Source organism: Triturus cristatus, chromosome 6, assembly GCF_964204655.1.
Source record: "Triturus cristatus chromosome 6, aTriCri1.1, whole genome shotgun sequence".
In the NCBI taxonomy this organism is placed as follows: domain Eukaryota; kingdom Metazoa; phylum Chordata; class Amphibia; order Caudata; family Salamandridae; genus Triturus; species Triturus cristatus.
Window position 1 is genome coordinate 492,775,130 of NC_140589.1, and position 27,246 is coordinate 492,802,375.

The window sequence follows — 27,246 nt, forward strand, 5'->3', positions numbered from 1 at the left end:
GCGGGTGCGAACTGTCACGAGACAGCGCAAATGGCTACCAACAATCCAACATCTCGTGGAGAACGCGACCGGATCGGGAAAACTTGTAGGCGAACGCGGGGATTCAGGTAAGGCGATTGCGCGTGTGCGAGAATGTATTATTTTACAGCGCGAGCAAGAAACAAATTATCGCTAAGCTGCGGAATGTGGAAATTTTGACATTTTCGCGCTCTCCGCGGAACGCGAAAATGTCAAATTATCTCAATTTCCGTGAGCGGAACGGAAATTTAGCCCAGGCCTAATCTTCAGACTGTTGTAATCATCTGACTCTTCCTCTCTAACAGTGAGGAGTTTATCTCTCCCTTTGTCTGCAAAGGAGAGCCATAAGATTGCTGCCCACTGCTCCTGGGGGACCCTTTGTACTTTACAGGCCCTTTCCAGTGCAGTTATCCATTTGTGGATGTCATCCCCACTCTGGTAGGGAGGTACAATCTTATTCAGGTTTCTATGGCCATGAGACCTCTCCCTATCTCTAGGGATGTTGCTGCCACCATGGGACTCTAGTCCAAACTTTTTTCTAGCTCTGTAGAGCTCTAGGGCCTCCTTATCTAGAGCTACCTGTTTTCTTCTGATTTCAAGCTGAGCTTCCTCTTACTTAAGCAGTGTCTCCCTTCTCTACTGAGAGGTTTCCCTCCTATGAGAGGAGATTGAGGTCCCTACAGGTGAGTTAGAATGGTTAGACTCCACTGAGGGAGATTTTGACCTTCTTGGCCCACCACCAACTCTCCCAGGAGGGACAAAGAGGGGTCCATTTTTGTCCTCTCCATTACTGTCTAGGGGACCGGATTTTCCAGGTCCAGATCATTGTCATCTGCCTGGCCAGCCTCAGAGGTCAGGTCATGGGGAATTTCACCCCTGGGCCTTTCCTCAGGTGCTGTCCCACCCACTCTGCCTAACCCACCATATCCTAAAGATCTGGTATGATCATCCAGCTTGGGTACCTCTATGAGATGCTGGGTGGTTGGACTTTTGACTGTCTTCATTTTCCGAGTTGTACATAATGCTCTCAGTCCCATGAATGGGAATCTATCATGATGAGAATCTTGAAGCCCTTTGGCTTCTGGCAAGGACCTATTGGTTACTTGCCTTGAAGCCATTACTAGTGTGGCGTGGTGTATTGCACTACCTACTCTAGTGTGGCCTACTAAACTCTCTTGAGTTGTAGAAAGGGTGTGCTATCCCTTAACACACAACTCTAAGTTCAGTAGAGCTTACTGTATTCTAAAGCTTGTATTATATGTACCTAGGGTACCTTTAGTGGTTTTCAGTTAGTAACTCAATTGAGATTATCTGGTAAAACAATAGCAAGCTGGAATCCCACACGCTGCACACCAATGTGAGAAGTTTTCCTGATATATGCTGTCCACTAGTTATAGTGGGCACCTTGTATCAGTCCAAACAACCCCTTATTGGTTATAGGTTAAAGACAACCTTTATTGAAAGCTATCCTAGCGGTAGCTATGGAGAGCAGCCTTCAGACTAAGTCTTGAAGATATGTAAAGCAGCTTGTTTTACCAGTGTATAATCTCTTGAGTCATTAAATGAAAGATATCCACACCAGGTATATATATAAAATATATGTATTTATTACTAAACACACCCTTATAGTCTGTTTATGTGACTAGAGGTCAAAACACATAAGTTACACTTCAATAATCACAGTAAAATAGCACAAATACACGTCAGGCCCTAGGGGTGAGCCAAACTATATACTAAAATAGTGTTATAAGAACCACTACTTAACTAGACACAAGGCCTAGAGCCTGTAGAATCGCTGGGACCCCAAGGAACCACCCAAGGTAGTGACATAGGGGACCCACGGGGGCTGTGTGCAGTGTGTGAACCCAGCCGCGAGCTCCCGTTAGCTTCTATGTGGAAAGTCACGGTTAGATTTTTAAAGATTAGGGACACTTAGAAATGAGTCAGGACCAAACCCTTTTGGACTTAGGAAGTTCTAGGGCTAGCACCTACGGGAGCACCGGAGTACTCGTGTTAAATCACCCAGGGAAGCCAGATGCATAGGTGTCTTTTGGTGTTGGGTCACGTCGTCGATTTCAATGGGAGCAGGAGAAGAAGTGCTGCTGCTGTGAAGATGCAAAGTGTCCGAAGAAATCCAAGCCTGGATCCAGGATGAGAAGAACCTGAAAGCAGAGGGGACAGAGTCTGGTTCACTTGCCAGTGACCAGGAAGGCCATGAGGAGATGCCCACCGATGTCGAATGATTTCAGGTGAAAGAGGTGAAGCTTGACTCTTCAGCCACGAGGACCAGGAGGTGTCGAGGACAACCAGGAGCTGGATTCTAGCTGTCCCATGAAGGATGTCGAGTACTGCAGCATTGGTGCCCGGATTGGACACAACAAGCCTTGGCAACAGCAACCCATGCAGAAACAAGAAAGATGCTGCGGTGCACACAAGCAAGAATTGTGGGACTCCCCACTTGGTTGGGCATCAGGGCACATCTGGCGCAACCAGTAAAGCCCAAGGAAATGCAAAGTTTCCCCCTCAGGGGGTCAACGGTCAAGGTCAAACGACCAGGGGTCGCAAATGGACCTCAAGACGAAACACCAAATGGCGGCTCACGGGTCACTCGGAATGACCAGACTGACAATCTTCAGTGGATTCAGTGCTCGAGGTAGGGGCTACAAGTCATCCGAAGCACGACTTCAAGAGACGTTGGGAAGTCAATGCACTTGCAGAAATGCACGTGACCAGGAGTTCCAGTTCCATGCTACTCACGAGGGCTGTGGGTCTCAGCTTTGTTGGGGACTCGGGTCGGCCTCTGAGATGACTGGAAATTCTCTTCCTGGGCTGCAAATACTTCAGAGTCCGGCAGGAGCTCCGATAATGCAGACCGGCAAATTGATTTGTTGGTGCCTGTCAAGCAGGGGAGTCCCTCCTTGACCCTAAGGGAGATTTCTTCAGTCCTCTGGTCTTGAGCAGAGCGTTGAAGGTCCAGGATTCAGCTTCAGAGTTTCATCCAGGGTAATCTAAAGTCCTAAGTACTGGGGTCCCATACTTATACTAAGATAGGGGGTTGGACATACTCTGGGGACCCACCTATGGGTGCATATGACTACCAGCAGTGTCCATACATATGAGAGGTGGGTGCATATGACTCCTAGCAGTGGACCGAGATATGAGGGGTGGGTGCATATGACTCCCAGCAGTGGCCTGCAATATGAGGGGTGGGTGCATATGACTCCTAGCAGTGGACAGAGATATGAGGGGTGGGTGCATAATCCTCCTAGCAGTGGACAGAGATATGAGGGGTGGGTCCATATGACTCCTAGCAGTGGAAAGATATATGAGGGGTGGGTGCATATGACTCCCAGCAGTGGACAGAGCTATGAGGGGTGGGTGCATATGACTACCTGCAGTGTCCAGACATATGAGGGGTGGGTGCATATGACTTCCAGCAGTGGCCTGCAATATGAGGGGTGGGTGCATATGACTCCTAGCAGTGGAGAGAGATATGAGGGGTGGGTGCATATGACTACCAGAAGTGGCCTGCTATATGAGGGGTGGGTGCATATGACTCCTAGCAGTGGAGAGATATATGAGAGGTGGGTGCATATGACTACCAGCAGTGGCCTGCAATATGAGGGGTGGGTGCATATGACTCCTAGCAGTGGACAGAGATATGAGGGGTGGGTGCATATGACTCCTAGCAGTGGACAGAGATAAGAGGGGTGGGTGCATATGACTCCTAGTGGTGGACAGAGATATGAGGGGTGGGTGCAAATGACTCCCAGCAGTGGCCTGCAATATGAGGGGTAGGTGCATATGACTCCTAGCATTGGACAGAGATATGAGGGGTGGGTGCATATGACTCCTAGCAGTGGACGGAGATATGAGGGTGGGTACATATGACTTCTAGCAGTGGACAGAGATATGAGGGGTGGGTGCATATGACTCCTAGCAGTGGACAGAGATATGAGGGGTGGGTGCATATGACTCCCAGCAGTGGACAGAGCTATGAGGGGTGGGTGCATATGACTACCAGCAGTGTCCAGACATATGAGGGGTGGGTGCATATGACTCCTAGCAGTGGACAGAGATATGAGGGGTGGGTGCATATGACTCCCAGCAGTGGCATGCAATATGAGGGGAGGGTGCATATGACTCCTAGCAGTGGACAGAGATATGAGGGGTGGGTGCATATGACTCCTAGCAGTGGACAGAGATATGAGGGGTGGGTGCATATGACTCCTAGCAGTGGACAGAGATATGAGGGGTGGGTGCATATGACTCCTAGCCGTGGACAGAGATATGAGGGGTGGGTGCATATGACTCCTAGCAGTGGACAGAGATATGAGGGGTGGGTGCATATGACTACCAGCAGTGTCCAGACATATGAGGGGTGGGTGCATATGACTCCCAGCAGTGGCCTGCAATATGAGGAGTGGGTGCATATGACTCCTAGCAGTGGACAGAGATATGAGGGGTGGGTGCATATGACTACCAGCAGTGGCCTGGAATATATGGGGTGGGTGCATATGACTCCTAGCAGTGGACAGTGTTATGAGGGGTGGGTGCATATGACTACCAGCAGTGGCCTGCAATATGAGGGGTGGGTGCATATGACTCCTAGCAGTGGACAGAGATATGAAGGGTGGGTGCATATGACTCCTAGCAGTGGACAGAGATATGAGGGGTGGGTGCATATTACTCCCAGCAGTGGCCTGCAATATGAGTGTTGGGTGCATATGACTCCTAGCAGCGGACAGAGATATGAGGGGTGGGTGCATATGACTCCCAGCAGTGTCCAGACATACGAGGGGTGGGTGCATATGACTCCTAGCAGTGGACAGAGATATGAGGGCTGGGTGCATATGACTCCCAGCAGTGGCCTGCAATATAAGGGGTGGGTGCATATGACTCCTAGCAGTGGACAGAGATATGAGGGTTGGGTGCATATGACTCCTAGCAGTGTCCCGACATATGAGGGGTGGGTGCATATGACTCCCAGCAGTGGTCTGCAATATGAGGGGTGGGTGCATATGACTCCTAGCAGTGGACAGAGATATGAGGGGTGGGTGCATATTACTCCTAGCAGTGTCCAGACATATGAGGGGTGGGTGCATATGACTCCTAGCAGTGGACAGAGATATGAGGGGTGGGTGCATATGACTCCTAGCAGTGTCCAGACCTATGAGGGGTGGGTGCAGAGGACTCCCAGCAGTGGACAAAGATATGGGGGGTGTACATCATCATCAGATGACCACACCTACGTGGTGGTATGGACACATCCCTAACTTTGGACTATGATTTTAGTGCTATTACAACACATCACTGACAGCAGGGTCCCACTCCGAGGACGATGGATGTCTGTCACACACTGCATGACATACCACATGTGGGTGTGAGGACATATAACACATGCATACCCACCCATGGCAGATGCAGCACAATACACACCTTGATTTCATGTCAACAGACTGTATTGTCATGTAACTGCATACAAAACTAAGATAGCCAAAGTGAACACACACTGTCACGCACATCCCAGGAGTGTTAGGAATGTACAGGTGCTGGCCCAGCCACCAAGATGTTGTCTCTCCTGGACGGGATAGGGTTCAATTACACCAGATGCAATGCCCACAATTGTGAGTCAGGTGCCAAAATACCCTGCATAACAAGTACCATTTGTGTGGTAGGCCCTGATTACACACATGCATAGTGCTGAAAAGGGCCAATTTGTCCCTGAAGGCATTCCTACATACCCAAAACACAAGTACAGTGACTAGCAAGGATGGCACAGACAATTCAGCAGGAGACTTCGGTGAGCAGGCATGGCCAATTGATGAAGGAATCCGTCACCAACAAAGCAAATGTGGACACAGGTCAGCACAACAATTTTGCAACTGTTTGCAGGGAAGATGTCAGGTGCCACAGAGGAACGAACACTCCTTGGGACAATGTCACCAAACTAAATGAACACACACTACCAATGATTTTTTGCAGAGACATTGTGATGGCACACAGATACCATGGTCCACCTCATGACCATCATACAAAAACATTTCTCTGAACTCTAACACATTACCAGAATACCAACTCCCGGAGCCTCATCACCAACATCATGTACCTGAAATGCAATAGTGTTGAAAGTAAAAGAAAAGGCTTTATTCAGCACCAACAACAAATACATTTAAAAGATACTATGTACAAAGGCCAATGGCCAGTCCATTTCTCAAGTCCAAGGGTGGACGTAGGGGACCGCGTCCACCCCTACCTTGCCGGCACTAAGGAACCTCAAGGTTCGTTGACCGGGGGGGGCATCATCTGTGGCAGGACCATGCACCACAGGGACATGAGGGGAAGGGGTAGGTGTGGTGAGTGCAGGGATGGACGTCTCCACCACAGGGGGTGGAGCAGCGCAAAAGGTGGAGGTGAGCACGGCACTGCACACTGCTGCTAGGGCCTCCATCCTAACCCCTGCACCTGAAGATACCCCAGGGCCAACAGAGGGAGTGGTGGGCGAGGGATGGGATGCAGCGCTCTTGGGGGAGGGGCTGGACATGGCGGGGAACTCAACTTCCGTGCCCGGGGACTTCCTCGCCCGCTTGTGGAGTGGTGGCTCAGTGGGGGCGAGGCCCAGCTCATCCATATAGGACTCCTTAGGTGAGAGTTTGGCAGGGGAGCTAAGGGGAGTGGTTTTGGAGGAACAGGGTTGTGAGGACTGTGGACTGCGACTGTGGCTGCGTGTATGTCGTCTGCCCCCAGCCCCTGTGGGTGTGCCTACATCCACCTGAGTGTGCGTGCCAGGAGGTGTGCACTGTGCCTTACTTGGGGGTGTGCTGGATGTGTCTTGTGGGGTGCGTGCCCAAGACTGTCTGGGTGTGCGTTGGGCAGGAATGGGAGAGGGCAGTGTGGATGGGTCCGGGGTGGGGGGGACGGAGCGCTGCAGGAGAGAAACTGCTGCCGTCAGGGAAGAGTCCATGGACCGCAGGAACCTGCGTTGCTCAGACATGGTTGCTGACATGCCCTCCATGAACTACACCATCTGTGTGAGAAGTTTAGTGTGTCCATGGAGGACAGTCAGCACCGATGCCTGCCCAACCTGCAACTGCCGCAGTATGTCCACAGACTCTTCACTGAGGGCAGCAGGGGTGACAGGGGCAGGGGGTGCGGTGCCTGGGACGAAGGAGACATGGTGGGACTCTGCATGGACAGAAGGGATGGGAGCAACTGGGAGGGTGGAGATGGTAATGGAGGAGGCGGGGACAGATGTGGGGATGCTGCCAGTTGCTGTAGCCTCCGCCTCCTCAGGGAGGTCAGCCTCGGACCCGTCGGCGTTGTAGCTGGTATTGCCTCCAGACAGGTCCTCCGACTGACTCTCTTTGCCCTCCGTGCCACTGGCTCCTTCTGACTCCACAGCACTGGTGGCACTGTTGCTGGGTCCCTCCTCCAGGTCCATGCAGGTGTCACCCTCGGTTGCGGATGATGATGCTGTGGGCAAGGAGAAGAAACCGAAAAGCATCAGTCACCTGTATACATCTTACACATGAACACAAGAACAATTGGTCACAGTGCATATCAGGCAATGCATCATGCGTAACAGCTAGATAACTCCGCACATATGTAAGCCCTGTACTGCCCAGTTGGTAGACCCACTATGCCACTTGGACACCAGAAAAAAAAGAACACAAAAGGCCACATCTTGAATGAAAAATACACTGAGAAGCTAGTGTCTGTGAACCGGTAAGAACAACAATACAATGAAGTCGTGCCACCTCTTGTTTTACCTGTAAGAAACAGTAGTGGTGCACCCAATGTAAACTGACACACCTCAATACGCAAGGTGTTACCACACTCATAGACCTGTAACTTTGGAACACAAAACAAAAAAATGTTGCTACCTTGGGACTCACAATACAATACAAAAGTACATTTACACTGTCATTGAAGAAGCTGGCACCTTTTCTAAGAAGCCACTGTTAGAAATTAATGGTGTTGCAGAAAGTACATGTACATGGGCCCACGGAGGTCTTGATGTCTTGAGACTCGTCAGTTTGTATCACCAACAACAAAGGAGTCTCACAAAATCAAGGGCACTGTGGGAATATGTATATGGAGAATCTGCAACACCATTTAATTCTAACAGTGGGTTCTTCGAAAATGTGCCAGTGTGTTCCATGAAAGTGGAAATGTCGTTTGGTGTGCACTTCCTTGGGAGACTTTTTTCATGCAGGCACATCAGTGTTCTTAACACAAAACATCAAATTTCCACTTTTAAAACATGAAGAACTGTTGACAAGTGCTGTGAGTGCCAAGGTACAATTTTTTAAGAGTATCAACTTGAATTATGTCAGTTGTCACATGGCCATCCGTCACCTGATTACACAGTTGGCCACACATATGACGTACTGCCTGTCATCTTGAGTGGCACACATGTCCACACCCAGGACAATGCATAAGCAAATGGGCCTGCAATTGGGTAGAAAAAAAGCCTAGCTGTACTGTGGGGACACCCTCATGGCAAGCCAGAATGTACACACAGATGTCAGCACACAAAGTCCAAACAGCGTTGCATCTGAACCACACACAGGTCCTAAAAATTTATGAGCAGGAATCATGTTTTTAAAAAACTGACACAGGCTGCAAAGCAGGTAAATTAAGCACTGGCCAGCATCACAGGGGCACTGCACGGTGATTCTTTGTACAGCCAAGTCTCACACGCAAGTCAGACCTTGCAATGAAAAATCAGGGTTGCACATGAATGCCTCTCCTGCACACCCCACCCCATGCCTGAGTCAATGTGATTGATACAGATCAAGAAGTGACACCTCTTATTCAGGGTTACAATAACTGTGCTGGAAAAATAGCTTCATTTACACAACACCACCTCGTGGGGCTGGCAACACATATTTGTGACAAACAACCATCAACAGATTGTTGTGAATAGCCACACAGGCACTGCCCAGTGTGAGTATGCACAAGCAAAATGGTGCATCCCTGTCCAGTGGACACATGTAGCACACATTTGCAAAATACTAACGAGGCCAGGGAACAATGCCACAGAGGCAGACCTATGCTGAACACACAGAGAATGTGCACAGTGTTGGATGACACACATGATTAGGGGGCCAGGGTGTCTCAGGGGACTGTAGTGGGCACACTGCTCCGTGGTCCTGGAATGAGCTGACTGTACCATGTTCAACCGTCATGGCAATATGCATATCTCCCACTCATGCACATCATGTCTGAGGCCACAACATTGGTCATGCATGCTGCAAGGGTGTTCATCTTAAATCTCACACTCCTATGTTGAGAATCATCATCAGTGACAACAAATATGGACCCCCGACATAGTGAACAGGTCATGGCACAGGCAAGGTACCAACGCAAGTCACAGACCACCCACCCACATGATGCCGAAAGCAATGTGCACTTAGATTTACTGGCACCCTAGATGACCATGTGCAAATGTGATTACACACAGACCAGGGGACACATGTCAAGGAGGGGAAGGGATGAAAAAGAGCACCAGGTGACATTGGGGAACCGAAAATGCTCTGCACACATTAACTCTGGGAGTGTATCCAGGCTACAGAGCACTTCCAAAAGCTGGTGACACATAACACGACAAACAGCCATGTACCTACCCCCTCCTTGCTGCAGTCTCTCCTGTAACTGCCTATCGAGCTCAGGGAATACCACAGCCAGGACACGTTTCATGTGGGGGGGGTCAGGCGTCGGCGGCCGCCGTGGGGGTGTGGACTGTCGAGCCCCAGATGGACCTGGGCGATCCGCCGGGTCCAGCATCAGATGTCCTGCCACCTCTTGTGCACATGGGGCAGCTGCCGACGACGCTCCCCCTCAGATCTCACGGCCCTGACGATGTCTTTCCAGATCACGCCCTTCTCGCACGCAGTTACCTGTCAGGATGACAAAGTGACGCAACATCAATACACCTGCTCCATGTCCCAGAGACACACATTTGAACATCATTGAAATGTTGCACAGGGCATAGGATGCAGACAGGAATTACATCATACACAATAAGAAATTGGCCTGTGTGCAAGCCCCAATGCACTACATGGCATTGAAAGTGAACAGGTTGGCATGAGGGGTGCGACACACTCACTGATCATGCCACACACTGTGCAGCACATGCAACAGCAGGCTTAAGGGCAGCACGTGCCAAGCAGTCACATGTCCCACTCCACTGATGCACCATCAGCATACTAGACAGACACACCCAAGCACAGATCACTCGCCTGTCATTGACAACAGCGGATACAACCCTCAATCTGCACATGTGCCACTTGCCAGTGGGGTGTCACAGGTGTCATGCTAGCTCTGCAAGTCAGACACACAGCACGGCTTACTTGTCACATCCGATGGGTTGATCTGTTGCTTCCTCCATGCAGCTGTGATGCAACACTTAACATAGACACTCACCCACATGACAAGGAACATTCACTTACATCACTGTCCATGAGGTCGTACACATCATTTGGACACTCTCACCACAGGGCCATTCAACTCATACACATCTGTGGGTACAGTCACCTGTCACACCGGGGGGACCACTGAATCACCTCAGGACAATAGGAAAAAAAGCCACCGAGGATTTGCCAGGCTGAAAGTGTCATGCACTATGCAGTGAAAGTCACAGTAAGCACAATGGAAGTGAGGAGTGCACACAGGAACTACATCATACTCTGCATGAGAGACATCAGCATTTCCCCCCCTGTGACCCACTCTAAACAACATTCCATGTCTGTCCCACCTGGACACAATATTCACACTCACACAACAGGTGCATAGGCAAAGTTAGTGGACTCAGCACTCACCTGCTCCCCTGGTCTCCCATACAGCTTGGTGTACTGTGGGAGGAGGACGTCCAGCAAGGCCTGATTCTCTTCTTGGGTGAATGGCTCGGCCCTCTCCACAGTACGTGACATGGTCCAGAGGAAGCAGAGACAGCATCAGTGTGGTCGACAGGAAAGTTGTGCAGGCAAGTGCCCTCTCATGGGTTCTGGCTGCCTTATATCTGTCTTGCTGAGGGGCATTCATTTAGACGAGTACATAGTGATTGGTCAGACTCATTCGCATCCTACGTTTACTCCAATCCCTTTAAACATACACCAATGACTTTAAACATACACCAATGACAGCATTGGCATTGTTCAAATTTTGAGCATCATGTCAAGTCAACAACCACTTTGCAACATTGTATTTTGTGGCCAACTGACTGTTCCAGAACACATGATCGACACTTTTCAACTGAAAACTCTGTCTCCATGACAACCAGCATGCATTTAGGGCATAATACATGTCCCTTATGTGTCCCCTATGTAATTTTGAAATCCACACAGGTACGGTGCATTTCACACGTACCCCGATGGCACAAGTACAATGGTGAAACGAAATGTACACACGCGATGATAGCGGGTGTACGATGCGTTTCACACGTACCCCTACGGCACAAGTACTATGGTGAAACAAAGCGTACACACGCTATGATAGTGGGTGTACGGTGCGTTAGACAAGTACAGGTACGCACTAGTTCACACCTACGGGTACGCACTAGTTCACACGTACGGGTACTCACTACTTCACACGTACGGGTACGCACTAGTTCACACGTACGGGTACGCACTAGTAGTACAGTGCGTTAGACACCTACAGGTACACACTAGTAGTACAGTGCGTTAGACACCTACGGGTGCGCACTAGTTCACACGTACGGGTACGCACTACTTCACACGTACGGGTACGCACTAGTTCACTAGTAGTACAGTATGTTAGACACCTATGGGTACGCACTAGTAGTACAGTGCGTTAGATACCTACGGGTATGCACTAGTTCACACGTACGCGTATGCACTACTTCACATGTACGGGTAAGCACTAGTTCACTCGTACGGGTACGCACTTGTTCACATGTACGGGTATGCACTAGTAGTACAGTGCGTTAGACGGGTACACACTAGTTCACACGTACGGGTACGCACTACTTCACACGTATGGGTACGCACTAGTAGTACAGTGTGTTAGACACCTACGGGTACGCACTAGTAGTACAGTGCGTTAGACACCTACAGGTATGCACTAGTTCACACGTATGGGTACGTACTAGTAGTACGGTGCGTTAGACACCTACGGGTACGCACTAGTAGTACAGTGCATTAGACACCTATGGGTACGCACTAGTTCACATGTATGGGTACACGCTAGTTCACACGTACGGGTACGCACTAGTAGTACAGTGCGTTAGACACCTACAGGTATGCATTTCACTCGCTTACAATGGTAATACAGGCACACACATGCCAGGAATGGAGGGCTACGTGTCGCACAAGGATGTCCATCAAGTACTTGTCATTGCATACTGTTATGTCCAGGCCCTAGGTGTGGCAGCCAGTGATATTGCACAGGTCATCTCATCTAGTTGCACAATCGATGTGTGATGACCTGTGTACACATGTCATGTGTGATGTGGCACTATGTGGCACACATCACCTTGACACTTGCCACATGTGTGTCTGTAGTCCAACTGTGTCATGAACAGCAGCAGTGGGATGGCACAGTCATCACCACCCGCACCTGTCTCCTGATGCCAGGGACAGGGACACTCAATCAACTGACATGTCCCGATCTGCGTGCCCCTTTGTGACTATGTCAGGTGTGTGTCATGTGTTCCCATGAGTTTGATGTCAGTGTTCCGTCAACTGCATCTGCTGTTGGTGCATCCAACATGGGTGTGTGTGGATATGGGCATGGGACACATCTACGCAGACCATGCCACATGTGGATTACCACCGCTGTAGGGTCTGTGTGCATCGGACATCATATTTTCCCAGGCATACATGTCTGCGTTGTCTCAATGGCTGTGTCTTTCTCTTGTCACGTGTACCCCTTCATCGCAATGTGTTTGATATGTACATTTGACATTCCTTGTGACCTGTGCGTGTGCCTTGCCGTCAGCTGTGTGGATCAGATGACATCCTTCCTCTGCAGCTATGTGGTTGTGTGTCACTCCGGTGATATCTGTGGCTCTTCACTCAGACTGGCCACCAACTCATTTCAGGGCATGTCATGTAGACTTGACAATCAACAGGTGTATCTGGCTTTTTGTAGGAGTGCCAGCAAGCTGGCATATGTGTCCTGTATGTATTGCACATACCCGATCCATAGTTACCTGATGTGTATTAGCAGTGTAGCATGTGCTATGTTCATTGACATTGATATTGGCAGACTCTCAATCTTCATTCTTACAAACAATGTCTTGCAGGGCACCGCCTGTCCCAAGACCAATGCCTGACTTGGGTGCCATGAGGGAACGTGCCTGCATCCGATGTTACAGATTCACTCAACATTTGATTGAGGACTTGACCGACAGGCTGGCACCACACCTCCAACCGTGGCACAGGTATCCTACTGCGCTGACCCCAAAGATGAAGGTGATGGCAGCCCGACATTTTTTGCCACAGGTACGTTTCAATTCACCATAGCTGATGTTGGTGGCATGTCACAGACAATGTTCAGCCATGTCCTGCGTGATGTTTTAGCAGCCATGTTGGAGCACCTTGATGAATTCATCACATTTCCTACTCCTGAGGAATTGACAGATGTCAAGGGTGATTTCTATGCCCTGGGAGGGATGCCCCATGTCATTGGGTCCATTGATGGTACACATGTGGCTTTGGTACCACCACAGGCACAAGCCTATCGCAATAGAAAACATTACCACTCGATAAATGCCCTTGTGGTGCGTCTTGCTAACATGCTGATTTCCTATGTCTGTGCACGTTTTCCAGGATCAGCACACGATGCCTATATCATGAGGCATAGCAGGGTGCCACAAATGATGGTGCGGCTGCACACCGAACGAGCATGTCTTGTTGGTGGTTATACTCTGTTTTTCCTGTGTGTTGCGGTATCTTTGGCTCTTACGGCATCTCCTGACCCATTTTTTTTCATGATGTGTCCATGTAGGGGACTCTGGATATCCCAACATGCCATGGCTAATGACACCTCTCCACAACCCAAGAACAGCTGCAGATCACAGGTACAACAATGGACCCGGGCAGACCAGGTGAGTGATTGAGAGTACGTTTGGCCTCCTGAAGAGCCGATTCCAGTGCCTGGACAAGACAGGCAGGTCCCTCCCTTATGCCCTGGAGAAGGTCTGCCGAATCTTCCTCGTGTGCTGCATGCTGCACAACATGGCCGTTGAGAAGGCAGTGCCACTCATCCTGGATCCGGATGAGCATGAACATCCACCCGTGGATGATCAAGGGCTTGCTCACGAGGCTAGTGATGAGGAGGAGGAGGAGGATGATAACCGGAGTCAGCTCATACGCAACTTCTTCTCATAATGGTGAGTCACTGGGTATGAGTGTGCAAGCTTGTAGCATTGAGTGGCATGTGTTGCAATGTGTGTGTCCAGCTGACTGAATGCAAAGTGACTTTGATGTGTTTTCTGATGTGTCACTCGAGTGATGATGTCATGCCACCCAGTTTTGCGGAGAGTCTTTCTTTGAAATTTACATGTGTCCAACATTGTTCATGTTTTGTAAATGTCCCTGTGTGCGGCAAGAATTCTTTTAGGTGACTTCTTGTGTGTCTGTCATTCCCAGGTTTTTGCGCCTGTTGTCTGCTCGTGTCATCTTTGTCCTCCTGCTATTCCTCATGAGGATTGCAATGTGTGCTAAATCAGCGTTCCATGCACGGACATGTGGAAATGTCAGTTTGGCTAAGGATTGCAGCCAGGCTTTTTGGTGGTGGTACGGGTTGGGAATGTGTGGGCCTGCTTCTGTGCATGCTGTGGTACCATGCATGCATGTCTTCTCACCATGGAGCATATAACATGTAGCATCACTCCCATGACATGATAGTCACCCTTCTTGACTGTCATCTGTAGTGGAGTGTGGCGTCTGATGAAGGCATCAATGTGTGTAAACCTTGCCTCTGAAACATTGCGGATGCTACGGGTGGACATAGTGTGGCACATCACACCAACAGGCTCTATGGGGAATTGCAGCCTTTCCGTGTGCAGCATGATTGTTTGGCTCATCCCCTTGACTTGTGTGCCAGTTCATTGGGATTGACATCATCCGTGTCGTGAAGGGGGGGGTCCAGCGTATGTCCCACATGTTCTGTCAACTGACCTGTGAGTCTGTTCACATGGATGCATTTCCCTTTGTGTGTGTATGTGGAATAAAGGTGTTCAGCACAATCCAAAGTGCCTCATCTCTGTCACTGCACCTCTCTTGCCAGTTTGCATGCGTCATCTATGGCATACTTGTCAAATATTGAGCATATGTGTATGTCTACTTCGGCAACATGCATGCAGTTCTTCATGGCTAATAATATCTATTGTGCATGAAGTCCCTGGTTGTGTATGTATTTGTGCAGGTTGCTCCACACAATGGGACGTGAACACATGCTGATGCTGTGTCTCCTGTGCGCAGCTCTGCATTTTGTTGCCTGACCCTGTGACCGTCATTTTTGCTGATTGGTCATACATTTTCTCGTAGTGACCCGTGAGTTACCTGACACTCCTTCCTTTACATGCACCTGTTGCACTGTGCCTTTCTGACCTCCTTGTCTTTGTGTGCTACTTTTTGCCTAGTTTTTCACCACTTCCGCATGCTGCTGCCTCACCTGTGGCACCGCCCCATCGAGTGCCATGATTCTGCAACCCACACGCCTCCAAAATGCTCCTCCCTTCCCCCTCCACCCATTCTTAATGCAGCCAGCAGCTTGTCTGTACCACTGTTGCGCCAACTCCGTGCCAAAGGCAGGACCGTGTGCGCCTGCAACGTGCACAGTGCCTGAGCCTCTGGTCTTTGCATGACCCACGGCACACAACAGGCTCTTGCTGCAGCCAATCTCCAAGCAATGTCCTCCAGACAATCATCCGCCTGCTATCAGGCAGCCCCTAAGCACAGACACGACACCTTCGCATGCTGAGTGTGAAACTCCAACTGCCTACACAGTGCTGCCCCGCCTACCAGACCCTGTCAAAATAACCAGGTCATGTGCCTCCTACTCCACACCCGCTCCATCCGCCCACACGCCATTGGACTCTGTTACCTCCTCAACACAACAGGGCCACACATCACCTTCATGACAGTAACCTGGACACAAGCATTCTCAGCACACGACTTCTTCATTGCCATCTCAGACAGATACAAGATCACCTGCAGGGACGGCACCAACAATCCCGGAGGATGAATTCCAATTGATTCACAAGTAGACCCTCAGAGTCACAAATCCGGGTTTGCAGCAACTCCCTGGCAACCCTCAGAGTAACACTCATCTACAGATCTCCAGGCCTACATCCACAATTGCGCTAAGCCATCAACACGTACATCTGCACGCACGCCCTCACCTCCACAGGCTACATGTGGCTGGGGGCCAGTAACTTCTGGCTGGAGGAGAACCACACCACCATCCATCATTGGTCCATCAACATTTGAATCGATGTCTCCGACAAGCAACACACTGCCCCACACCCTGCTAACGATCCCCCAAAGATGCTTGATGTAAGTCACCACAGACAAGCTGTGTGGGACACTCAAAACAACACCAACACAACACCCTGAAACCTCACGCACTGGATCATCAACTGATCCAACAATGTTTCCACATTGACAGACTTTCCTGTGAAGCAAAACAATAGTTAAGGCACCTGGGACAATGCAGACCTACTGGACTCCTACAGACGTAGCCGGACTCTTGTGCACACCATGCAACACAAAGAGCCATCATTTACCTTACAGGCCTGGAAAAGACCATACACAGCCATCACCATATCATCAGCAAGGACAAGTGGAGATCCTTCAGATAGTGCTGAGACACCAAAACACACGACATCAAGGAGCTCATCAGCATTGTGAGTGAACTGACAGCAGATCTCCATCCAAGACACCCCACCCTTACAAGGCAAATCACATCCCTTGCAACTTTATACAACTGCTAGCTCATGGCCATACATAACAGCCTTGGCACACAGAGGTAGACAGCACTATTATCCGCAGGACAAACCCCCCTCAGGTTCTGGACTCCCGTCAGCAGCAAGTACACCACCTGGCTCATGTGCACCATCCACTCTGGCTCTCCATCAGGCCCCTTCCCACACAACATCTCAACCATATCATTCCCCATCCTTGAAGCCCACGTCCAGTGCATCCTGAATGTCTCCTTTGAGTTGGCCACATTCCATGGGTGCTGGAGGCATGCAGAGACCCAGGCCCTTCTTAAACAACGGACGGCAGTACCGCAGGATCTCCTGGTACATCACCCTGCTTCCCTACCCAGCAAATGTCATCCGGAAGACACTCAACAAGCAACTGACATATTTCCTCCACGCAACCAGCTCCAGGCAACCGACACCAGAACATATTCCGCAGTAATCACACCACTGCAACCGTCATCATTGCCACCACCAACGACAACTTTGCCCTGCTCAACAATGGTGAGCCCACCCCCCTTGACCTCACAATGGCATTGTACACCATGTGCTACCACACTGTCAGCTCACACATCGCCAACACTGGTATACAGAGGAGGGCCCAGGATTCAATCAGAAAGTAGCTCACCAGCAAGGCCCAGGGAGTCTGCCTGCACCCTGCAGCATGTAGTACACTGAGGTCGTGTGGCACATGCCCCAGGGCTCTTCTCTCAGCGTGACGATCTTCAATGTCTCCATGAGCCCCCTCTCCACCATCACATGCGCACACGACCCCATCATCATCTTGTATGCCATTGACACCCAGCTGCTCCTCAAACTCACCAAAGAGCCAGCCATTGCCAGATCCAAACTTCAAGAAGGCATGAGATCCTGAGGCTGGACTTGGACAGGACTGAGGTCATCATCTGAGGATTGTCCCCTTACGGCTGTGTCAACTCCTTGTGTCCCACTGGGCACCGCACCAGCACCCAGTGGCCACGCACGCAAGCTGGTGTTCATCATGGACCCATCGCTGACAATTACCATGCAACTCACCACCATCTGTACCTCATGCTGCGACACCCTCCGCATGCTGCAAATGATCCACAGATAGATCCACTACAAGGCAAGACAGACCGTCCCCCAGGTCAACGACACCAGCCGGCTCAACTACAGCACCAGCCTCTACGTAGAACAACAGTAAAACTGCAGGAGAAGTTGTCCACATCCAGGGTGCATCCGCACACCTCATCTTCAACATCCCCAGCCCCAGCCACATCACCGTCCACCTGAGATAGCTACAATGGCTCACTGTCTGCTGCAGGATCACCTTCAGACTCCTCAACCACACTCAGGAGGCTGTCCACAACCCCAGACCCAAAACAAACCTTGGACGTTTGTCATCCAACAGCCCGTTGGCCCAACTCCGTGCAGCCCACCTTGCCCTGGCCACCATTCATCACATCCACATAAACACTGCATGCAGGAGATAGTTCTCCCACCTCGCCACACAGACCTGGGACTCCCTCCCTGGGCACATCAACATGACGCATGACCTCTACACCTTCATGATACCCTTTCAAATTGGTCTGTCTGAGCAGTATTGCAAGCCCCCCCTCAGCAGCTTGAGGCCATCACGGGTGAGTATTGAGCTCCATGTCTGTATTTGGTGATACATTGAGACACATGTGTGTCCTCGACCAGACTCAGATCCAAGTATATGGATGGCTGGAGTTAGTTCCACACTCAGGCATACTTTGACATATCCCCACACGTATGTTGTGGACTCATGCTAAATGACTGCATCATCAAATTTCACATATTAATTATTTAATTATAGGTCTGGGGCGTGATTTGTGCACTGAAAAAGGTGCAATGCAGGGACCATAGAATCCAAAGTTCACAGGGGAAGATGGGATCCTTGGCATTTGAAGTCAGCAGAGTCCAGACCACAGTGTTTGGCATCATTAGTCAGACTGTGACCAGCAGGTCCATGTGGCAGATGATTAGGGGTGGGCGGAATTTGCGAAATCCACTTTTGCAAATTATCGCGAAAATGTAAAAAATTATTGCAAACACGCGGAAATATCGCGAAGATGCGGAAGTTTTTTTCCCGCATGTTCGGGAGATTTTCTGCATGGTTGCGGCTCACCAACTTACCCATGCGGTTGCTCGCGGGCGAAGCCATTTTGTTTTCAGTTGTCTCGCGATGCATGATCACGAGAAGAAAGACGTGATCGCGCGACGCATGACGTCATTGCGGGCGCGAACTGTCGCGAGACAGCGCAAATGGCTAAAAACAATACAACATCTCATGGAGAACGCGACCGGATCAAGAAATCTTGTCGGCGAACGCAGGGATTCAGGTAAGGCGATCGCGCGCACGCGAGAATGTATTATTTCACAGCGCGAGCTAGAACCAAATTATCGCAAAGCTGCGGAATACGGAAATTTTGACATTTTCGCACTTTCCGCGGAACGCGAAAATGTCAAATTATTGCGATTCCAGCGAACGGAACGAAATTTTAGCCCAGGCCTGCAGATGATGTCAGTCAATGAGGTGATGCTGTCGCACATGAAGGCCAGGTGCCATGCCAGGTGACCTGGGAGATGTGGATGGTCCGCTGCCTCTCACGGTCTTTTCCGTGGACGACCCACCTTCCTCCGGGGACCCTCAGATGCAGGCCATGACGATGCTTGGGACGCTCCGTCGGACGAATCCTCCTCCTCCTCCTCCTACCTCCCTGTGGCTGGTGGTGGTCTTCGCCTGGTGGCACAGGGAGGGTTGCCCATGTTGTCGGCGATCCGACGGAGTGAATGGCTTATGTCCCTTTGCACCGCCAGGAGCTCAGCCAGTCTTGCCTCCATCTGTCCTTGGTGTTCTTGTTGACTGGCGTGTTGTTCGGCCTGCTGGTTCTTGATCTCTGTGAGGGTCAGCACTACCTGGCTGAACTCCCTGGTGTCACACCGGTATGCCTCCATGATATTGTGTATGTGTGACATACCGGTCCCTTCAGCTGCCTGGTCAGGTTCTCGCCTCCGCCTGCCTCCACTCCCACCACCCCTGCCCACACGAGCCTGGCCTGCCGTTGTGGGCATATCGGGTCTGCGGGACCCCTGAGGGATGGCAGTGGCAGTGTTGTCTGCCTCCTCCTGGGTGCCTGGCGCTCCTTGTCCCTCCTGGTCAGACTGGCTCAGTTGTTCACTGCGGACAGGGCTCCTCGGTGTCTCCTGGGATGTGGCAGGAATGGGGGTGGTGGTTGGCACAGATGGTCCTGAACCAGGTTCTGCAGGGGCTTGGACACCAGAGGGTCCAGGTCGGTTGGGGTCATCCGCGGAATGTTGAGAGGCGTCGCTGCCGGTGGGATCAGGTTCCTCCCGGGCCGAGGACTGTGAATCTTCACCCCCATTGTTGGGGATAGATTCATCAAGTTGCCCTGTGTGTGAGAGACAGACAATGTTAATGCTGTTTCATGCAACATGCATGTATCATACACATTCAAGTTGGCACTGTTCCTCCAGGTAGTTGTATGTGCCTAGCATTCTCCTCAATGTTCACTTGTGGATGGGTATGTTGCGGGGGACAGATTGATATGTTCTCCTGAGTCTTTGACATGTAGATTTTTGGCTTGGATGCTTCTTTGGCTATGTTATAGTTTTGTTGTGTTACATGTCCATTGTGACAGTGTGTAAATCCATTGCCTGTCCTGGGGGTGTCTGCTTGTGTAAGGGGTGTGTGTGACAGGGCCTGCTGGTGGGTGTAGTATGATTTGGCAGTGGGGCTCCCAGGTGATGTAGCTGTCCCCCCATGGAGCATGCTGCCATGACAGTGAGTGTGAGTTCCTGTCCTAGATATCTGACCTTGTTGTCTTGGTGTTTGTGTTTGCACTGGTCACAGGAGGGTCTTGTGCTGCCTACATCCGGGCCGAGTGTGAGCTATCTTGTCAGTACTTTCCCAATCCCTGTGCATTGTGCATGGTGCATGGGTATGTACCTGGGCCATATGGGATGAGGGCAATTGTGTCTGATTTGGAGTTCAACAATGTGTTTTGTGCCACCCACCCTCCCAGCATACGGAACATCCATTCTTGGGATGGTGCTTAATGTAGCATGGGACATAGCATGGCCTTGCTTTCTCAATGGGGCTTACACATGTTAGTGGCATTAGCGTTATTTTTGACTGTGGTTCTGGCCGGTGAGGGCTTGGGGGTAGTTGCGTGCATTTTGTGTAGTTGGGTTGTGGATGCCATTACCCCCATGTTACCTAAGTTGTTTGTGTACTCACCAGGCTCTGGAAGTCCTTGCAGTCCATGTACTCCCACCGGTGGAAGCAGGGCCATCACCTCCTCCTCCCAGGGATGGTAATGTACAGGTCTGCGGGCGCACCACCTCCAGTGATGTTGCTCTGGGCGTATTCATCATTCATTCTGCGCTTGATCGCCCTCCGCAGATCGTACCACCTGGCTTGGCATTCATTCTTGGTCCTTCTGATGGGTGCAACAGCATTCACCCTATCAACGATCCTCTGCCACAGGCGTGATATTTTCAGCTATGCTGGTCTGTCTGACCAATGTTCCAAATAGCTGTGGCTCTACTCTGATGACTTCATTGACAAGGATCTCCAGCTCCTCCCTTGTGAACTTTGGATTCTTGTCTGTGGGCATGGTGTCGGGTGAGGGTGTGGATGTGGATGGTTATGGGTGTGTGGGTCTGAATGTGACGGTGTGGGTGTGAATGTGTAGAGGGGGTATGTGTGAAGGAGGTTGTGTGACGGTGTATATGTTAAGGTGGATGGGTGCAGTTGTTGGTGTGTGCTCTCTAGCTGCAGTGAGTCTGTTGCAAAGGCTCATGGTTTGTGTGTGTGGGCCCTTTTTATTGGTCCATTTGTGGGTGGGCCTCAGTTTGAATTTTTGGTGCGTGTGTTATAAGGGGTGGTTGTGAGTTTGCCCCTCTATTTGCCTGTTTGGATGTGTCCAGGTCAGTCATTTCCATTCTTAGTGCACTGTAGATGTGTTTTGTGGTGTTGTGTGAGTCGAATAGACCCTCCTTGTGCTGTTTTACAGTGTCCATGGTTCAGTACGGTACAGGAGTACGAGTCGTACAGGCACACACCCCCCATGCGTTGTGTATGTACGGTGCATACACGGCCATTGATATGTACGGTGCGGACACGGCCATTGCTATATACGGTGTGTACACCGCCATTGCTTATGTACGGTGCGTACACCGCCATGGCTAGGTACGGTGCGTACACCGACAGTGCGTATGTATGGTGCGTACACCGCCATTGCTATGTACGGTGCGTACACCGACATTGCGTATGTATGGTGCGTACACCGCCATTGCTATGTACGGTGCGTACACCAACATTGCGTATGTACGGTGCGTACATCGACATTGCATTTGTACAAGTCATTCCCCATGTACGCGACGTTTTCCGTACGAATCGTAAATCGGAAGCCGGTCCGGATTGTACTTGTACGCTCGGACTGTCTTTTTACGATTCGTACGGAAAAGTGTCCGGGTCCGTCTCGTACAACTTTTCCCGCTACGATTCGTACGGATCGGGCCGATCCGTATGTACTTTTTCCCGTACGAATCGTACTTCACGGGTCGGACGTGACTTGTACGATTCGTACGGAAAAAAATACGTATACGGGTCGTACGGGAAAAAAAATACAGGATCGGAATCGGCCCACTTATATACAGATTTGAACAGGTAGGATCCCACCCCATCGCAGTTGTTGTTTCACTGTACATAAATATATATGTATGATCATGCATGCTTCATTTACAAATATGAAACTGTTACGTCTATGTGGGTTGCACGTTTGTCTTTAATACCACAACACACTTCACGCTTCACTTTTGAATATATGATACATATTAATTTCCTTTGACAAAAGTCAGGTAGATATCATTTTACTGTGTTGTGTGTTTCACAGTCACTTTCAAACTGTAACAAATTATGCTTGAGGGTTTCCAATTTAAGGTGATTTGTATTCGCCTTTTTTTCTAACTGTGCTTGAGGGTTTCCACTTCAAGATGATATGTATTCACCTCTTGGCAATAAGGTGATATGTGCTCACCACTATTGTTCTTTTATTGTGTAACATTCATGATGATACGACCCCTGTTGTGTTATTTCCAGCCCTGAACAAGTCGAGGGGTAATTCCCACATGAAGAAACACGTGTTGGCTGGATGTTTTTTATGAATTAAAGACAAAGAAAGGACCAAAAGTTACATTATTCTTCTTTTGTTTTGTACTTTAACTCTTGAATGAACTTTCATTGAACACTAAAGCATGTGCATAGAACAGGACAAATATTCACTTTATTTTCCTGGTCTTCAGGCTCAGGACTGAATATTAGATTAATGTTAAATTCCCCATGTCAGTGTCATTTGGGAGAGCACACAACAATATGGACTATCCTGGACATCAAATGTAAAGCCTAGGTTCTTAGCCTTGGTCACCGGGGTTGGACAACTCCCAGCCTCTGCAGGCCACCAAAGTTGATTCCAAACTGAGGGGCCCTTCCCAAAATCAATAACCTCGGTCCTATCAGTATTTAGTTTGAGGAAGTTTGTGTTCATCCAAGCCATGGAACTCAACAAGGAAGGCACAGGTTTGCAAACTTCAGTCCTTCCCTGTGGATAAGTTGTTCCCTAGATGCCAAATAGGATGACAAGAGTGTCAGAGGCGTCCCTCTGATACCTACTGCCTTCAGCCACTGCACCAACACCATATGGTTAATGGTGTCGAATGTGGCCGATAGGTCAAGCAGGATGAGGACCGCTCTGCCGCCCTCGTCCACCACTTTATGGATTTCATTTGTCGCCATTATCAAGGAGGATTCAGTGGAATGTCTTTCTCTAAAGCCATGTTGGGAGGAATCAAGAAGTAGGCTGTCATCCAGGTAGTTCATAAGTTCTACGTTAACAGGGTGGGTTTCTTGATGATAGGCCTAATGCAAGCCTTTTTCCATAACTGCGGGTAAATACCAGTGCTAATTACCCCATTCAGAAGAGGGGTAATATGTATGCTGATTTGGTCAGATACCAGGTGCAGAATTGATGGAGGACAAGGGTCCAAAGGCGAGCCAGATTTTGTCGAGAGTAATAAGTCATTGACTTTCTCTGCCACTAAAACAGAGAACTCTGATAGGCTACTCTGAGGGGAGTTATCCGCTAGGGGATCATCATAGTTAGCCCTAGATGTTGTCACAGTCTTCTGCAGTTCGTCATAGACTGCCTGTACTTTATTTTGAAAGAAGGAAGCGATTTTGATTTTGATTTTGATTTGATTAGATCCGGTTTAAAATGGCTATCCTGTGGGCGTTTAGATAGAGCTGCCACTGTTTTAAAAAGCTCCTTCAAGGAGTTTTTGGCTTCATATATTTTAGTTGTATAATGGGTCGCTTTTGCATTTTTAATGGCTTCCTTATATTCCTCCCGGCCCAATTTATAGACTTTTTTGTGTTTTCCACTATCGTCCGTCCTCCAAAGCCGCTCAAGACGCCTGCATTTGGCTTTTATGTGTCTGAGCTCGGCCCCATACCAAGGCGCTGATACTCGGTTCTTTTTGGCCTGCTTGGTTATTTCAGGGACAAGTTGATCTATAGATCAATCAATCAATCAGTTAATTTGTAAAGTGCACTACTTACCCGTAAGGATTTCAAGGCGCTGGGTGGGTTCTGCTGCTACTGGTCGAAAAGCCAGGTCTTGAGTTGTCTCCTGAAGGTCAACAGGTCTTCGGTTTGTCGTAGGTTGAGGGGGAGGGTGTTCCAGGTCTTGGCGGCATGGTGGGAGAAGGACCAGCTTCTGGAGGTGGTTCTACGGATGCGTAGGACCGTGGCCAGGGCGTGGTCATCGGAGCAGAATTTCCTGTTGGGTACGTAGAAGGAGAGTCGACTGTTGAGATAGGCTGGGCCGGTTTTGTGGAGTGCCTTGTGTGCGTGGATCAGGAGTTTGAAGGAGATACTTCTGTCGACGGGGAGCCAGTGCAGGTTCCTAAGGAGGGGGGTGATGTGGTCGCGGCGCGGGACGTTGAGGATCAGGCATGCAGAGGCGTTTTGGATTCTTTGTAGTCTGTTGATGAGCTTGGATGAGGCTCTGGCGAGTCTGCTGCTGACTAGGGCCTGGTTGACTGTTTCCTTGTGTTTGTCGGGATCCATCTGTAGATCTTGCGGAGCATGCGGAGGGTGTTGAAGCAGGTGGAGGAGACTGCGTTGACTTGTTTGGTCATGGTGAGTTTTGAGTCGAGGATGACTCCCAGGTTGCGTGCGTGGTCGGGGGTCCCCAGTGATGCGGGCCACCATGAGTCGTCACATGCTGAGGGGTTGGACCCGAGGATCAGGATCTCCCTCTTGTCTGAGTTCAGCTTAAGTCAGCTTTCCTTCATCCAGTCAGCGACAGCCTTCATTCCCTGGTGGAGGTTGGATTTGGCGGTGAGAGGGTCCTTGGTGAGGGAGAGGATCAGCTGCGTGTCATCGGCGTAGGAGATTATGTTGAGGTCGTGCTGTTGGGCGATGCGTGCTAGTGGTGCCATGTAGACGTTGAACAGCGTCGGTCTGAGGGAGGATCCCTGTGGAACGCCGCAAATGATCTTGGAGGCCTTGGACTGGAATGGGGGGAGGCGGACTCTCTGAGTTCTGCCGGAGAGGAAGGAGGTGGTCCAGTCCAAGGCCTTCTCCCGGATCCCTGCGTCTTGGAGGTGCGTGCGTAGTGTGTGGTGGCAGACGGTGTCGAAGGTGGAGGAGAGAGATCCAGGAGGATGAGGGCCGCCATCTCGCTGTTGTCTTGAAGGATCCTGATGTCGTCTGTGGCAGCGATGAGGGCGGTCTCGGTGCTGAGGTTGCTGCGGAATCCTGATTGGGAGGGGTCCAGGATGTTGTTGTCTTCGAGGTGATGGGTGAGCTGGATGTTAACTATCTTTTCGATGACCTTTGCTGGGAACGGAAGCAGGGAGATGGGCTGAAAGTTCTTGAGGTCGCTCGGGTCCGCCTTGGGTTTCTTCAGTAGGGTGTTGATCTCTGCGTGCTTCCAGTTCTCAGGGAAGGTAGCGGTCTCGAAGGAGAGGTTGATGATGTTGTGAAGGTGGGGTGCGATGGAATTGCCGGCTTTGTTTGAGAAGTGGATGCAGTGCTGGTCTGTCCAGGTGAGTTCAGAGGCGTGGCTGAAGGTGACGTGGGGGCTTGAGGAGAAGATGGTATCAAGTGTGTGACCGGCGATGTGGGTCGGCGTCGTGACGAGCTGTTTTAGTCCAAGCTTGGCGAGGTTGTGAATCAGGGTGGAGGAGTTGTTGTCGTTGTTGTTCTCCAGATGAGGGTTCAGGTCTCCAAGGAGGATGTAGTCGGTGGAGGTCAGCGCGTGCGTGCTGATGAGGTCGGCGATGGAGTCACAGAATTGAGGCCGGGGTCCTGGCGGTCTGTAGATGAGGGTGCCTCTTAGGGTGGTCTTGGGGTCCGTGCGGACCTGGAAGTGCATGTGTTCGGCGGTGCTGAGGGTGTCGTTGGTGTTTGTTGAGACCCTGATGGTTTTTTTGTGGATGATGGCGATTCCTCCTCCGGCCCTGTTGGTGCGGTCTCTGTGGGTTATCTTGTACCCGTCGGGGATGGCTATGGCAATGTCTGGCAAGGAGGCTACGTTCATCCAGGTCTCGGTCAGGAAGGCGACGTCCGGGGATGCGGTGTCGAGTAGGTCCCAGAGCTTGACGGCGTGTTTGCGTGCGGAGTGGGTGTTGATCAGGATGCATCTGAGCTGGTTGGGTTCCGTCGTGGTGGGTGTCTCTGCGCCTTCGAGGAAGGAGAAGCTGCAGTTCAGGCACGTGAAGGGACCGTGGGTGCACTTTGGGGTGGCCTTGCAGCAGGTGTGGGTCCTTCCTGGGTTGAGAGCGACAAGGGTGTTGGCGTCGTAGTGGAGGCAGTCTTTGTGGCTGGTGCGGGGGGCAGGGGTTCTGGGACTGGGCGTGGTCCAGGCACGGACGGGCGCAGACGGGCTTGCCTGAGGCGCAGCCGCGCAGCAGCCGCCATATATGGGGAGGTAGGGAGGGAGGAGCAGCTGGGAAGCGGGAGCTGTGTTGCAGGGGCAGCAAATAGGTGCGGAGGGGGCGGGGCCACAGGGGAAGCAGCGGCGGGGACGGGGGCAGGGGAGCGGAGCGGAGGGACCGTGGGAAATAGGCAGGCAAGGGGCAAGTATCAAGAGGGCACAGAAGTCAGAAAAACTGGGCACAGAATCAAAAAAGGGGGCAACAGCAGTCAGAAAAATGGGGCACATAATCAAAAAAGGGGGCAA